The sequence below is a fragment of the Nicotiana tabacum genome, chromosome 2, assembly GCF_000715075.1.
Source record: "Nicotiana tabacum cultivar K326 chromosome 2, ASM71507v2, whole genome shotgun sequence".
NCBI classification, from domain to species: Eukaryota; Viridiplantae; Streptophyta; class Magnoliopsida; order Solanales; family Solanaceae; genus Nicotiana; species Nicotiana tabacum.
Window position 1 is genome coordinate 10181875 of NC_134081.1, and position 6195 is coordinate 10188069.

Here is a 6195-nt window from a genome sequence, read left to right on the forward strand (position 1 = left end):
CATCCCTTTGTTTGACTACTAGCACCTGCGACTGACATTATGATCCAAAAGTACCAGAAATATTATTCAACCAACGATTTTCCGTCACAAAAGTTTTCTACAGAAAATGTTCTGTACGACTATAATTAACCAGACAAAGCCACAATTATGGCAAGGATTTGAAAACCTCAACATTTCTGATGCCAAAAGTCATAGAGTATGACGTATCACGACATTGAATGACGTCATGAACAAAATCAATAATATTAGAAGCAGAATAATAACCACAACAGGAGTGACTCCATCAGTAGTACTGAAATCACTGATCAAATACTTCAGAAACTAGATATCTCAAATAAGTAAAAACTTTCCCAAGCCTCAAATTCTTTATCTCTCTTAAAAACTATTCTACTCCTCGGTTTTATTTCAAATAATCACATGAAAATGATAATGGAACAATAGGAAAAGTAAGCATGGAATACCTGACTTGATTCCAAAAACATTTGATAGTATGTTCATTTCAAGGTAGTTGTGTATAATAAGGGAAATCTTTGACCAACTTACATTCAACTAAATTTTAAGGGAATTTTAATAAGTTAAAATAACTTCATTGATGATACACCAAGTGAATGTTTCTATACATGGTGGGTCTACATTAAAGCTCCAAAAAGAATCATCCATCTGTCTATACAATATGGGGAAATCCTTTCTACAACAAATGAGCTTTTTGTTTTTTTTGAATAACCGAGAAATCGCCGAGAATCAGTGGCGCACGGTTCGAAAGCTGGTGGATAATTGGCATGACCTTCTACCCTTCTCCATAACTCCATTTCCCTAGGTAACACCTAGGCCATATTGAACTTAGAGTGCCTCCATTGCTCATGGAGAAACTGCAATGACCAGTATATGGTCCATATCCTGATCATTGGCCTTGGATAATAACTCCAGCTGACAACTATATGCTCTCCAGTTGTCTGTCATTAGAATAACACTCCAAGCTGTATACCGTGTAAAAAAAACAACTTTATTAGGTGCCTCCGTCTTCCATATGGACCTCCGTATGGCCTAGAGTCACTGTCCATGATCAAGTATCAATTACTCATAATATGACTTCATTGAGAATATCTTCATAGGCGATCCTCCCTATAACACTTTTCTTTTTTGTGTCAAAGACATAATCCAGTAAATAAAAAGTTTGTAATCTATAACAGCTTTTTTTTGTATAAGGTAAATTGTATTAATCAAAAGGGAGAGAACTCCCGTATACACGAAGTATACCAAAACGTAGAGAATTTACATCAGAACATGATTCTCTACAAAAGACGCCCAATCTTCTATACAAGTAGGGGCTAAATGAGTGCACCAAAAAGCGATCAAAGATAAAAGACTATTCTTAAGATGTGAAAAGGGAGGATCAATCTCCTCAAAAGCTCTCCTATTTCTCTCCCCCCATACTATCCACATGAGAGCTAACGGGGCGAACTTCCACGCCTTTTGCTTTCTTCTTCTACGGAAACCGGCCCAGCTATATAACATTTCCTTTACCGTGCTTGGCATCACCCATTGAACACCAAAAAGATTCAGGATTGCCCTCCACAAAGCAGAGGACACAGGGCAATGCAACAAAAGGTGATCAACTTCTTCCCCTGAGCTTTTACACATGTAGCACCAACTAACAAGTGTAATTCCTCTCTTTCGGAGATTTTCAGCAGTCAAGATCACTCCCCTCGACGCTAGCCATGCAAAAAGCACACCTTCGTGGGAGCCCTAGGAATCCAGATCGAGGAGTATGGAAAAGTGGTCTCCTCTCTCACCAACATACCCTGGTAAAACAACTTTACGGTGAACAAATCATCGCCACGCAAGCCCCATCTCCAAGAGTCGCAAGAGCCATGCTTGCCAAAAAAGCTATAGGATATTTGGGAAGTCATGATGACTGCCAGAACAATTTTCGGCAAGCTTCTAGAGCTCCTGTGCAGCTAGGAAGATTTGAAAAAGCTTCGAGAGCAACGACGAATCCTTTCCGAGAATCCCACCCTGCCATGTGTTGATCAAGCTTGTCGGAGTACAATGTCATCAAAAGCAAAATTCAAGAAAGAAAACTAGAAACTGTTGGGAAAACATGCTAAGATCTACTAGGGCTTTAACTTCAAATCCTAATAATGTGCGGGCTTTAATGAAAAAGGAAAAGTTCAAATGAAAAAAATAAAAAAGTGTACATGTAACACAAAGATAATAAATATAAACACGAACAACAATTATGAATAGAGGGAATAGAAAAAAGTTATAATCAAGCGAAATAGTTATTGCTTACTTATTGTGCTCTTCAATATAGAACTCATCGGTGAGGAGATGCACACCTTAGCGTTATTGATGCCTAGACTGATGTACTGCTTAACCGAAGCTTGTTTTGCACCTTGCTTCGAGGTTTAAGTGTTTCAAGCGACACAGAGCCAGAGCTGTACTCATGCTGGCACATGACACAATTTCTGACATCCTCTCTTGTTGCACTTCACATGAACGGCTCGCCTGAATACAATGATCCATCCTAACTATAATCCACCCTCTAGCTCCATTCTAGAACATTGAGATTATACCAGTCAACTCCTTTGACGATGTCAATCCTTCCATGTTATATATCACCTTTCAATTTAGTTTGTTTCAAGCTTCTTCTCTTCAATTTTGATTTGATCTACTTCTCTCCGAGTTCTTTGAAGCAATTCTCTCCAACTTGGTTAAACCTGTTTCTGTGCAGTACTATCTGCCTTGCATGAAGCTATTCCCTTCAATGCAACACGTCAATGAGGAATGCCCTTCTTCCAAAAAAAATCTTCAATGCAACATCCAATTCAACATTGGTGCTCCATTAGTTGGTTCTAATACATTTTCAGAAGTTGAGACTAACGAAGTCTGTAAACAAGTCTGAATATGGTATGAGACCAGGCATGGTTTCTGAGTTCAAGTTTCAGACCACCTTGAAGAAGTTACCACGTGCTTGGCCCATGAAATACATCAGGATTCAGGCCCACACATGCAGGAGTGTATTAAAGACATAATTGAGTAAATAAAAAGTCTCATCTCTAAAAGCTTAAACTTTTAGATAAAGTGGTTAGAAAATCCAATGTTCTGTATCAACATATACGGCTTTACAAATTTCATTCACATCATCAAACCTCACAAGCTTCCTATATATATATATATGTGTGTGTGTGTGTGTGTGTGAAAACAATTAGCATCGATCTCTTCTAAGAAGCTCAGCTGCTATGGCCTCCTTATTCATCATAATATGGAATAAGCGAGGAAACTTGTTTTTCAGAGTTGAGTTTCCACACCATACATCCTACCAGAATCAGATTCCTTACCTGACCCTAAAGCCTATATGTACTAGGGATTACAATTAGGCCTACTTAAACAAAAGACGGAAACTTTGATTGGTGAACTAACGGAGTGTTTTAGGGGATAAAAATGTTAAAACTTGATAATCTGTTCACCTTGTGGACACTTCATTGGTTCTTTAAGAGGCCAAGTTTTGTTCTTTCTGAAACTAAACAAGCAAGGGGCAGAAAAAGAAAAAAAATGTGGAACCATCTAGCCAGAAAAATGAGAAAGGAACAGTATCAGATTCTTTTCAAGCAAACACGAGATTTTTTTAAATCATTTGTTCAATCATCTAAGCATTCATTCTTCCAAAATTACAAGGTAAATAATCACTTGAATCCTTAAATACTTTAAGCAACAAATGGTCAATGTTCAAACATTTATCAAGAGGAAGTTCAAACCGACCAATTGGAAGTTTTTCTTTAATCTTTTCCAGTTAGGAGACTGGAAAGGTTTAGTTCAACGATTACCATGTATCATTATACAAATCAACTTACTTTAAAACATTGGAATCTACAACATGAACGTGACTCTAAGAAAAAGGAGAAGGCTCCCTTAAATCTCTTACCCTTTATGGTAAAAGGAGAAATACAACAATTACAACTAGTTTTCAGGTTGCATCACCATGAAAGATTTGTATGGTAAAGCATATACTCGAAATGGACGTGAAATAGCCAACAAGAATTCCCATGAAATATACAAGTCATATATTGCCTCAGAACAGAGTACATACAAAGCGCAGCTGGTGACTTCTTAAGCAATGCTGTGCTGACTCACAATTTTGAAGCACTGAAAGTCAAACCACTAAAAGATTACCCCATCAGTGGCGACAATCCATCCAGTTAAAGCTTCTTTTGCCATAACACCAAGGCAAGGGAATGAATCTTTAGCAAATTCCCACCTAGTATCATCTCACTCCCTCGAGGAAGCCTTCCAATTCTCTTCATCCAAATGTCCTCCCAACTGCAGAGGCATCATTGCACCTTGCAGCCAAGTAAAATGTTAACCAAGCTACCATGAAATAAACTTCCATAACAGACTGAAATGCCAGTGCAAACACTTCTCCAAATATTCGACCCAATATCCATCTCGTTAACGACCCACAAACCAAAACTTCCCAGCACTTGATCCCCATAGCAGGATACACCATAATATTCAACAAACGACACCCTTCTTTGACAACTTCTCTACCACTTTTCGTCGAATCCACAATCGAAACCCAAGAATCGACAGCAAAAATAAACCCCACTACCAACTCCACCAAGAACCAAGAGACAACAAAACACAAGCTTTCCTTCTCATGCCCTGTAACCCACGGTGCCACATCCGAAAAGGGCATCAATTTCATCCTCACAAAAACCTTAAAAAATGCATATTGATCCTCAATTTCTCCAAAAACGCAAATACCCAACAACTGAGCTAAAGCATCCCTAACTGCCCACCTCATCAAAACAAATCCAGAAAGCCTTCTTAACCCCAAATTAGAACCTTCCCATGCAGTCCTAAAAATTGACCTGTAATTCCCTAACACATTATCCAACACTTGCAAGAAAATAATCCCATGAACCCAAGTGTAAGTAACCAAAAAAGCCAACACTACATAAGCATAAGCTGCTGATAACAAACTAACAAGAAACAACAATGCCGTGGCGTCACGACGACCCAATTCAAGACCCTTTATTAAGAACTGCAAATCAACAACCCCATTTTCATTCTCATTCTCATTTACAATTTCATTTTCAGTATTATTATCAAGATGGGTCAAATTCTGGGTTTTTTCTAAAAGGGGCTTGAAAGAGACAAGCCCATTACGAATTGCTTGAGGAAATAAAATCCCATTATCAATGATATGATTTGAAAACCCTAAGTTAGGGTCAAAATCGGAAAGAATTAGGAAAGTGGAATTGGGCTGAGGTTTAGGGTTAGGGTGAAATAGGGATTTGTCAAGGTCCGAATCACCGGAGAAGAAATCATCATCAAGGGTACCAACACGGGATAAGTGAAGAAAAGGGCGGCGGCGATGACGGCGGAGGTGGTGGTGGTGTTGAGTTTGAGTAGCAGCGGAGAGGAGGTCAATACGAGATACTAGGGATTTGAGAGAAGGGTCACGATCGATGAATGAAGTGAGATAATGGGTCCCATTTTCGACATTGGAACGGAAAGTGAGGATTAGGGATGAAAGGAGAAGGAAAAGGAGGAGGTTGGAGGTGAAGGTAGTGGTGGTTTGTTTGAGGATTTGGGTTGTTGTTTGGTGGTTTATTGGTGGTCGTTGTGGTGGTTGACGGTGGTGATTGTGGTGGTTCATGGTAGTTAATGCAAAGATATGAAAATACGAATGGGTTTAGATGGATGTAAAACTTATCTTTGTATTATCATCCAAGACATTTTTCATTGTACTTGATCTCATTGTCTGCGTATAATTTACATAGTCTTGACGTAGAAGATCATGAAATGAGCAATTCGTACTGATAACGTGTTATAAAACAAAAGCAATTTAGTAAAACATGAACAAGACATGTTGTTATGAAATAAAAGCAATTTAGTAAAACATGAACAAGAAATAGAGATAGAGAGAAGGAAGAGATTTTCTTCTTCAATTGTGTGTATTTTCTTATCTATTACAAGGCCTTTATATAGGCATGAAAAGTGAAGAAAAATATGTCATTAAATATGTCATTAAGCATAGAAATATGTCATTCAATATGTCATTAAGCATTTGAGAAATCATGGAGGAAGAGTAGACATCCACCATAATTTAATTTTTCTTATAACACTCCCCCTTGGATGTCCATAGATAATGTGCCTCGTTAAAACTTTATTAGGAAAAAATCCTATGGG

At 38.1% G+C, this 6195-nt stretch overlaps 1 pseudogene; it reads right to left on the reverse strand.

Moving 5' to 3' along the window:
- Positions 1–3887: 3887 nt before the first annotated feature.
- On the reverse strand, positions 3888–5666 carry LOC107776886 (uncharacterized; annotated as a pseudogene).
- Between the last annotated feature and the right edge of the window lie 529 nt (positions 5667–6195).